At 32.6% G+C, this 10,221-nt stretch overlaps 1 pseudogene; it reads left to right on the top strand.

The window, feature by feature from the left end:
• The first annotated feature begins 463 nt into the window (after positions 1 to 463).
• On the top strand, positions 464 to 921 carry LOC132025170 (large ribosomal subunit protein eL30-like; annotated as a pseudogene).
• Positions 922 to 10,221: the final 9,300 nt, after the last annotated feature.

The raw sequence follows: 10,221 nt of genomic DNA, 5'->3' as shown, positions 1-10,221 counted from the left end.
GTCATGAGGGTGTATTCACTTGTGTGTCTCCTTCAATAGTTTCTGAATTCCTTGATGTCAAAGTCACAGTCTTTATCTCCACATTCTCCAGAGAGAGGGAGCAACAAGTGTTGCACTTTTAATTCCCAGATCAGCAGTGATGAGAGCATAGCATTATTTACACTCTTTCCAATAGATTCTGCTTAGCTCTTTCAAGATGAAAGCTAAGCAAAACTCTCCTTTCTCACCACTTTGTCATCCTTACCCTTACAGGCATGAAAATGGAAATTCTTCCCTGTTATGGGAAGATAATGTTGCTATGGTTATAAAGGTAAAGTAGATTTATCAAAATAATTCGAAACATGATTCTCCATTATGGTTAGTGATTGCAGGGACAGGTTGACATGAAAACACTCAACTTTTTTTTTTCTTCTCTCATTTGCTATTTCTTCAATTTCTATATAAAAAGCTTCATGTCCTTTCCTTTCTCTCTCCCGGCCATTTTGGCAGCTGCTCTTGGTTGGGGCCATCCCGCACCTAAGACAGGAAGATGGTGGCCACAAAGAAGACGAAAAAGTGGCTGGAGTCCATCAACTCCAGGTTCCAGCTCGTTATAAAAAGTGGAAAATACGTGCTGGGGGTACAAGCAGACTCTGAAAATGATCAGACACGGCAAAGCGAAGCTGGTCATCCTCGCCAACAACTGCCCGGCCTTGAGGAAATCTGAAATAGAATACTATGCCATGTTGGCCAAAACTGGTGTCCATCACTACAGTGGCGATAATATTGAATTGGGCACGGCATGTGGGAAATACTACAGAGTATGCACGCTGGCTATCAATGATCCAGGTGATTCTGATATCATTAGAAGCATGCCAGAACAGACTGGTGAAAAGTAAATCACATGGAATTTTTCTTTAATAAAACTGGCCACAGTTTGTTTAAAAAAAAAAAAAAAGCTTCATGTTGTACATACTAACAAAACTCTATTTCCAGGATGATTAGGTATGCTATAATTTGGAAATTTATGAGTTATATATTTCATGTATTATATGTACATATATCCTGATACTGACTACATATAATATTTTTCCTCTAGAAGGCTTTGGATAGGGTAGTTGAAGTGAGGGAGAAGAGGGAATTCATGTTGACACTTTCCATAACCTGTTCTTTCTTCAGTATGATCGTGTATTTTAAGTCTTAATGATCCTATCATATCAAATTCATGATATACCATTTTAGAAACCTAATGAGAATAAAATTCTTGGCCCATAATAATGTAATAATAATAAGCTTTACACGACAACTTCGCTGTTTGAATTATAGTGATAAAGAAAGTGAACCATCTCTCTCTCTTTTTATCCTCTTGCCTCAGCAAGATGGAATAACCTTTCATTTTCTGAGAGTGCCCTCGTTTTATCAGACAACCAAATTCCTTTCAATCTCTCAAACTTTCCCAGGAAAACAGAAAATCCATTTTTTTCCTCTTTACCCTGGTTTTCTATATATATTATTCTCCAGCCCACAATTCATATTTCATTAAGGAGGTATATTTCTATGAGGTAAATTGTGTTGATACTCTTATTCGAATTAAAAACAGCACTCCCTGGCATATTTTCACCTGAAAATCGAAGGCTATATTGCACACAGTTCAAACAGCTTCTGATTAAATGTAATAATCTTACCTAAGAGTAGAGAATATTCACAAGTACCTAGTAAGAACATAGAGATTTACAAGTAATTTACTAAATTAAAAATCTTTACCAATTAAAAAATTAAATGTCCTGAGTGATCTGTGTTTTCCCCTACATGATCTAGCTTTTCTCCAAACTTGTGCTTGCCTGTATTACAATTGTGAAGAGAGATTCTGATATACACTGATACTCTTCTCTCCCCATCCCTGAATATTTCAAGTTCTTTATTTTGGGGGTATATCATAATATTCTACTTTTTCACCATTCCCAATACCCATGAGCAATTGAACCCAAGTGACTGGTTCTAAACAAGGACTTGAGAGTGAACGATGTGTTTATTTTGGCTAAGGATTTGTTTCCCTCTTTGAGACATTCTTCTTCCATTTAATATTCTGATCAGCAGCATTCAAGATAGTCTCTGATTTGTCATCCTAGATCTTTCGATTATTATAATGAACAGATCCTTTTGCCCACCAACAGTGGACATGTAACATAAGGAAGGAAATATTATCTATAGTTTTAAGTCACTAAAATTTAGGACTGTTTGTTACCACAGAGTAATTTACTAAATTGAATTAATGCAGAAGCAAATCTTAGGGGAATAAGTATAAAACACCCCTGGAAACTATAGATCCTGATAATCTTACAGAGGAGGAAGGTGTGTTTTTTTAGAGGAGTATAAAAGCAGGATTTAAGTAATATATTTCTAGGATTTACTGAAATAAAAGAGAAATTAAAACCACATAACTTTTATATGAAATGATTACTAGAAGGTGTAATTGGTGGCTTAAAATCAATCCATTCTCAAAACGGATTTTGACAGAGGTCACAGAAGAAAGTTTATGGTGCCTGTATGCCCTCTTGAAGGCATACAGCCAAGAGACTGTAAACCTTAATATAAAAGGACCATTTCCTTCAAGAAGACCAGATGCCTGATCTGATTAAGTACAACAAGTGCAGGAAGATTATCAAACCATTAGACAGATTAAAAAAAAGATTAATTGAAATGAATTTATAGTTTACATAAATGAATTACTTTATATAGACAATTTCTTGGTCAAGTCAACAAACTAAATTCAAAAAAATTTTTTTAAAGATTTTATTTATTTATTTGACAGAGAGAGATCACAAGTAGGCAGAGAGGCAGGCAGAGAGAGAGAAGAGGAGGAAGCAGACTCCCTGCTGAGCAGAGAGCCCGATGCGGGACTCGATCCCAGGACCCTGAGATCATGACCTGAGCCGAAGGCAGCGGCTTAACCCACTGAGCCACCCAGGCGCCCACTAAATTCAAATTTTATAATGAATTCTATTAATTACTGAAACTTATTGTTTTGTTTTAGCAATTTGTGACATCTATTATCTATGAGATTTTATAAGTATATGCTACCATTTCTTTCTAGGTTTTCTTTTCTCATTATATGTACCTAGTAGCATATGAAATTTTATTGTGATAATAACTGAATTATTTTTGTGGACATTTGATATCATAAAATTTATTAATTGTATGTTATTAAACATGATAAACCAAACATTTTTGAATATCTTCTAATTTTATGTTAGGAGAGTGTGACCCAGTATATATTATAAAACACTTAGCACTTGATCTCAATTTTTATGTTTTAAGTATTTTCCAAAAATGAACTAATCAGCACAATGATTTCCTAGACTCAAATAGGAAGAAAACACATTGTCAAGGTACAAACCGCTATTAATAAGTGTATTTCAAACTTGTTCCATAGTTACAGATACATTAATAATGAGTTAATACACTCTTGGGTCATCAAAAAAAATGAAGATGGGTTCTACCATTCAAAACCAACCTCTTTCTTCTTAATCACATACTAATCTGCATATGTAAGAGACCATTAGATAAGCACCATTCAGCATCAGTGGAGAAATGGAGTGTTCCCCAACCCCCTACATCATTTTGTGTTGGCTGAAAGGAAAATTATCATTTGACCAGTGTAACCTGCACATGGCTGCTGTAACAATGAAAGCCCCTCAGGGTTACCCAACATCCTGCTTTCAGAAGATCAGTCCTAATTAGCATGAAATATTCTGTATTGTACAGGATCCCAAGATAAAACATCAACATATCTACTTAGCATGCATCTCATTTTTTTTTTCCCTTCCACGTATCATTTGTAATTTGGCTAGTGAGACAAGGTAAATTTGGGCATCAAATTTAAAAGTAAGAGAATCATTTTTTCTTTCTTTTAAATGATATTATAGCAATCTTTTTTTAAATTTATTTTTTATTTTCAGCATAACAGTATTCATTATTTTTGCACCATACCCAGTGCTCCATGCAATCTATGCCCTCTATAATACCCACCACCTGGTACCCCTACCTCCCACCCCTCGCCCCTTCAAAACCCTCAGATTATTTGTCAGAGTCCATAGTCTCTCATGGTTCACCTCCCCTTCCAATTTCCCTCAACTCCCTTCTCCTCTCTAACTCCCCATGTCCTCCATGCTATTTGTTATGTTCCACAAATATAGCAATCTTTAATATATTTAAGAGTAATTACTAACATATAATATTCAAGATATGAAAATAAGCATACAAATGTAGTCCAACAACTTAAGTCAATTCCCTGTTCTATTATTGTTTAGTCTGGGTATAATTTTCAGTTGAATTCACATGTCAGGGTAGCACACGGAAGGGGAGATATACAAGGCGTTTTTAGTATCACCAGCATGCTGTCAGTTCTAGAAATGAGACAAAATCTACATAGGGTGGAGTTTGATTCTTATAAATAACAAGATAAAATAATAATGTGAAAGTTTCCAAGAAAATAAAAATACACCTCTTTTTAATATTTCTTCCCTCCCTCCCTCCCTGCCTATCTCTCTCTCTCTTTCTTTTTTAAGAGCAAAAGAGAGAGCATGAGTGGGGGTAAGGGCAGGAAAGGGAGAAGCAGACTCCCCGCTAAGCAGGGTGCCCAATGTAGGGCTCGATGTGGAACTTGATGTGGGGTTCAATCTCAGGACCCCGAGATCACGACCTTAGCCAGAGGCAGGTGTTTAACCAACTGAGCAAGCCAGGCACCCCTAAAAATAGGCCTTCAAAACATTTCATGGCAGATGACTTCAGGAATGGCAGAGTGAGGACTTTAATCATAGTTCTCCCACAAAAACAGTGAATATACTGGCAAAAAAAAAAAAAAAGTAAAAAAAAACCAGTAACTCAGAACTCTGGAAATTAGCTAAAGCCACAGAACAAGTAGAAATTGTTTATCAAAGAAAAACTACTGAACCTTAGTAAGACAGCAAGATCTATGATGTTTTAATCCCCTTTTACTATAACATAGTTACACAGTAATTGTAAAAAAAAAACCCTGTTTTTCAGCCAACAGAGAGGACTGAAAGTATTTTGAATTTTGTTAAATGTATCATCCCCAAAGCAGAGTCAAAATTGTGTCCAAATCTGCAGACCCTTCGAAAAGATCTATTCTGGAGTGTTACGACTTTGATTTGACTCAGAGTTCAGCAAAGGGAGAGGATAAGGAAAGTTCATATTGTGAGCATATTACCAAAACAATGAAAAACTTGCTTGCAATATTATTGGTATGTAAGGCCGTAATCTTTGCCAGGACTTTAAAAGGAAATACTTGTGAACTAGATGACCATTGGGAACTCTGAAAAACTCTCACATAGTCCTAGGGATCTAAAAAGCTGTGCACATGGACAAGTCTATGAACATGTCCAGGAAAGACCAGAGAAAATAGAAGGCCCACACATCTATTGTAGATATTGAGATGCTATGTAAGGAGAAAGTGAAAGTTGTGCTGTGTAATAAACAGTCTGAAATTTGAAGGCATGCCTTCTCACACACATCCCTTTAACAGATTTAAAGACCCAAAGGTAAAGCATTTAAGAAAATCTTCTAACCAATCACTGACTGATTCTGAGAATCTGATTTAGAAAACCTTCTAAGCAATCTCTGATGAAATTTTATTAACCTTGCACAGACCATAGAAATCAGGTTTAAAATTAAAGTAAGAACTTAAAAAAAAATTCTAGTAGATGTCAGTGACTTTACATTGCAAAAAACATAAAATGTAGAATTTCTAGAATTTGTCTAGAAAAATCACTAAACATATATGCAGCAACAACAGAATGATACATAACACAATGAATAAAAACAACAACAAAAATTCCTGGTGGGTGAGGAGAGATCTAATGCCAAAGCTGTTATATTATATTATCTAAAATGTCTAGTTTTCAACATAAAATACAAAACCTAAAAGAAAAAAAATAGAGAAGTATGCCACATATAAAAGAAATTTGAGTAGTTGATAGAAAATTTCTATAAGTCTCTAATTTTGGAGGTGGTATTTTAAGGGTTAAATCAGCTACCATAAATATGTTCAAAGAACTAAAAGATATCATATTTTAGGAAGTAATGTATAACCCCAATTTTTATCATTGCTAATATCAATAAAGTGATATAAATTATAAAATATATCAAAAACAAACAGATTTTAAAAAATGTAACAACTAAAATGCAAAATAGTGATGCTCAGCAACATAACTGAACTGTCAAAAGAAATAATCAATGAACTTCAAAATACAGTAATTGAGATTATCCGTTCTGAAAGGGAGAGTAGAAAAAGTGAGGAAACCTGAGTGGAGCTTCAGAGACCTGTGTGAAGCCATCAAGCATACCAATACACATAATAGCAGTCCCAGAAAGAAAAGAGAAAGAAAAAGTAAAGAAAATATTTGAATTAATAATGACCAAAACCTCAAATTTAACTAAAGATGTGAATCTACAAATTCAGAAACCCCTATGAACTCCAAGAAGGATAAACTCAAAGAAATTTACACTTACACTTTACAGTAAAGTTGACAAAATTCAAAGACAAAGAGAAAATCTGGAGAGCAACAAGAGAAGAATACCTTATTAGGTACAAGAAACTTTTACTATGATTAACTCACTTTTCATCAGAAACCAAGGAGGCCTGAGATGATGCAATAACATTTAAAAAGTGCTGAAATAAAAAAACTGTCCATCGACTATTCTATATCCAGAAAAACTATCCTTCAAAAAATAAAGAGGGAATGAAGAATTTCCAAATTAATAAAAACTTAGAGAATTTGTCTCTAATAGACTTACATGAAATAGCAGTCTACAGTAATTTCTAATGTAAGAAAACTGCACAGTAACTCAAATTCACACAAATAATGAACAGGTAAATATAAAAAGCAACATAGATAATATATAGATACAGGTAATATACAAAAAAAGATAATAAAAAATACCTTCATTTGTAACTGTTTTATTTTTAAAAATCACTGACTGATTCTGAGAATCTGATTTAGAAAACCTTCTAAGCAATCTCTGATGAAATTTTATTAACCTTGCACAGACCATAGAAATCAGGTTTAAAATTAAAGTAAGAACTTAAAAAAAAATTCTAGTAGATGTCAGTGACTTTACATTGCAAAAAACATAAAATGTAGAATTTCTAGAATTCATCTAGAAAAATCACTAAACATATAAGCAGCAACAACAGAACAATACATAACACAATGAATAAAAACAACAACAAGAATTCCTGGTGGGTGAGGCTCTCCTAATGCCAAAGCTGTTATATTATGTTATCTAAAATGTCTAGTTTTCAACATAAAATACAAAACCTAAAAGAAAAAAATAGAGAAGTATGCCACATATAAAAGAAATTTGAGTAGTTGATAGAAAATTAAAGCAATAATTATAACACTGTGCTCATAGGTTTATAATATGTAAGGATATAATTTGCATGAAAATAATAGTACAAAAAAGGGCAGAGGGAAGAGAATCATATTGGGTCAAAGTTTTATATACTATTGAAGTTAAGTCACCATTGATTTGAACTAGATTGTTTAAGTTCAGGTGGTAATTATAATCCACATATCAATTCCTGAGAAAATAACTAAAAGAAAAAATACATTTATATAGAAAAGAAATAGACACATTTAAACAACACATAAAAAATGTGTATTTAACACTAAAGGTCATAATAATCAAGGAATATATGAACAAAAGCCACATAGGATGTAGAGAAAATAAAGAGCAAAATGTGTGATGCTAATGCTATCATATCAATAATTATAATAATTACAGTAAATGTAAGTGGATTACATACTCCAAAAGATAGAAATTTGAAAAATGGAATAAAAATAAACAAACATGATTACAACAATTACACAAGAGATAAACTTTAGCTGAAAAGACACAGATTTTTGTAAAGATATCTATCTATCTATCTACACACACACTCTACAGTATATACTCTCTGCTTTCCTATATATATAGCAGTAGTAACTGTTATGGTCTGAATGTTTGTTTCTCTCATTCATGTTGAAAATTCAGGTTGAAATCCTAACCCTTCACAATGATAGTATTCATAGGTGATGCGTTTGAGAGGTGCATAAATCATGAGAGTAGAACCCTCATGAATGGGATTAGTGACCAGTAAAAGGGGCTCCAGAGAGATCCCCAGTCCCTTCCTCAATAAAGTAAGTCCGCAATCAAAAGGGAGCCCTCAGTTGAACATGCTGAATCTCAAACTTCCTGCCTCCAAAACCATAAGAAATAAATTTTCTGTTGTTTATAAGGTATTTAGTTTGTGTGATTCTCTTATAGGAGTCCAAATAAACTAAACAATTAAACAAAACAGAGCTGAAATGGCTATATTAATTCAGACAAAATAAACTTTAAAACAAAAGATGTTTCTATAGATGAAGAGATTAATAATGATAAAAGGATTATATATATATATATATATATATATATATATATATGCACACACACACACAGCTCTCCAAATTACATTAAGCAAAAACAGAATTGAGGGAAAAATAGACAATTTACAGATAGCAACAGGAGATCAGCAGGATATAAAAAAACCTGAAAACACTATAATTAGAGCCAGTAGACATCTATAGAACACTACTCAACAAGAGCAGGATACACATTCTTTTCAAGTGTATATAAAATATTATCCAGAATATAGACCATATATAATGACATAAAACAACCTTGATAAACTTAATTATTTGAAATAATAAAATGTACATTTTGAAAAGATATTAAATTGAAACCAACAACAGATAAAATTATGAAAACTAATAAGTATGTGGATAATAAGCCATCCACTACCAAATAAACAATAGGGCAAGTAGGTCAAGAAATAAATGATAAGGAAAATAAGGAAATACCTTGAGAAGAATGAAAAACCAAAAACACAACTTACCAAAAGTGATGAGATGGCAGCTAAAGGAGTGTTTAGATGGATATTTATATGTCACCTCCTGAAAAAAAAGAATAAAGATGTCATATCAATAACCTAACCTTCCAATTTAAGAAACCAGAAAAATAAAAGCAAACTAACTGAAAACAAACAGAAGGAAATAACAAAGAACAGAGTGGAAATGAATAAAATAGAGAATAAAAAATAGAGAAAAACAACAAACCCAAAAATTGCATATTTTAAAAGATGAACAAATTTGACAACTCTTTCACTAGACAGACCAAGAAGTCAGAAGATACAAATTATTAACATAAAAAATGAGAACAGGATTCCTATAACCTGGCATAGAGAGATTAAAAAACAATGATAAGAAAACCATGAACAACTATCAGATAACATAAACAACAAAAAAAATTCTAGAAAGATAAAAAGGATGCAAATTGATTCAAGGTTAAATAGATGATATGACAGACCATAATAAGTAAAGAGATTGAATTAGTAATTGAAATATTTCCTATAAAAAATTCAGGACCAGGTGGCTTCACTAATGAATTCTACCAAACATTTAAAGGAGAATGAATGTTAATTCTTTGAAAACTCTTGAAACAAACACCCCACCTCATTGTATGAGACCACTCTTACACTGGAACCCAAACCAGACAAAGACATCACAAGAAAAGAAACAAAGAAAGAAAACAATAAAATGAACAACAAAAACCAACAAAACTATACACCAATTAAAAATTCGGCAGTTTTTCAGGATACTAGGTAAATATATATTTCCATATACTGTGCATTTCTACATACTACAAAATGTGTTTCTATATACTAACAACAGACAACCCAAAATGAAATTGAAAATAGAATTCCATGTATGATAGTATTCAAAAATACCTATGAATAAACTTAATCAAAGATGTGCAAGTCTTATACACTGAAAACTATAAAACATTGTTACATTTTTTTAAGTTAAAATAAATAGACATCTTGTGCTCATGGATCAAGAAAAAAAAACAATAGTGTAAGATAATAACACTTCCCAATTGATCTATAGATTTAATAAAAAGCCTTTCAAAATTCGGTGGATTTTTTTTTTTTAAATAAACAAGTGGATCTGGAAATTGAAACTGAAATTCATCTGGAAATTCAGGAAACCAGAAGAGCCGAAACAGTCTTGAAAAATAGCAAAATTGGAGAACTCAGAATTTCTTGATTTTGAAACTTACTACAAAAGTATAGTTATCAAGACAGCATGGTGTTGGACTAAGGATAGACATAGATATCAATGGAATAGAATTGAAAGTCCA

This window comes from Mustela nigripes, chromosome 9 (assembly GCF_022355385.1).
Source record: "Mustela nigripes isolate SB6536 chromosome 9, MUSNIG.SB6536, whole genome shotgun sequence".
NCBI classification, from domain to species: Eukaryota; Metazoa; Chordata; class Mammalia; order Carnivora; family Mustelidae; genus Mustela; species Mustela nigripes.
Note: the sequence above shows the minus strand (reverse complement) of the source record. Positions and strands in the feature narration are given on the sequence as shown.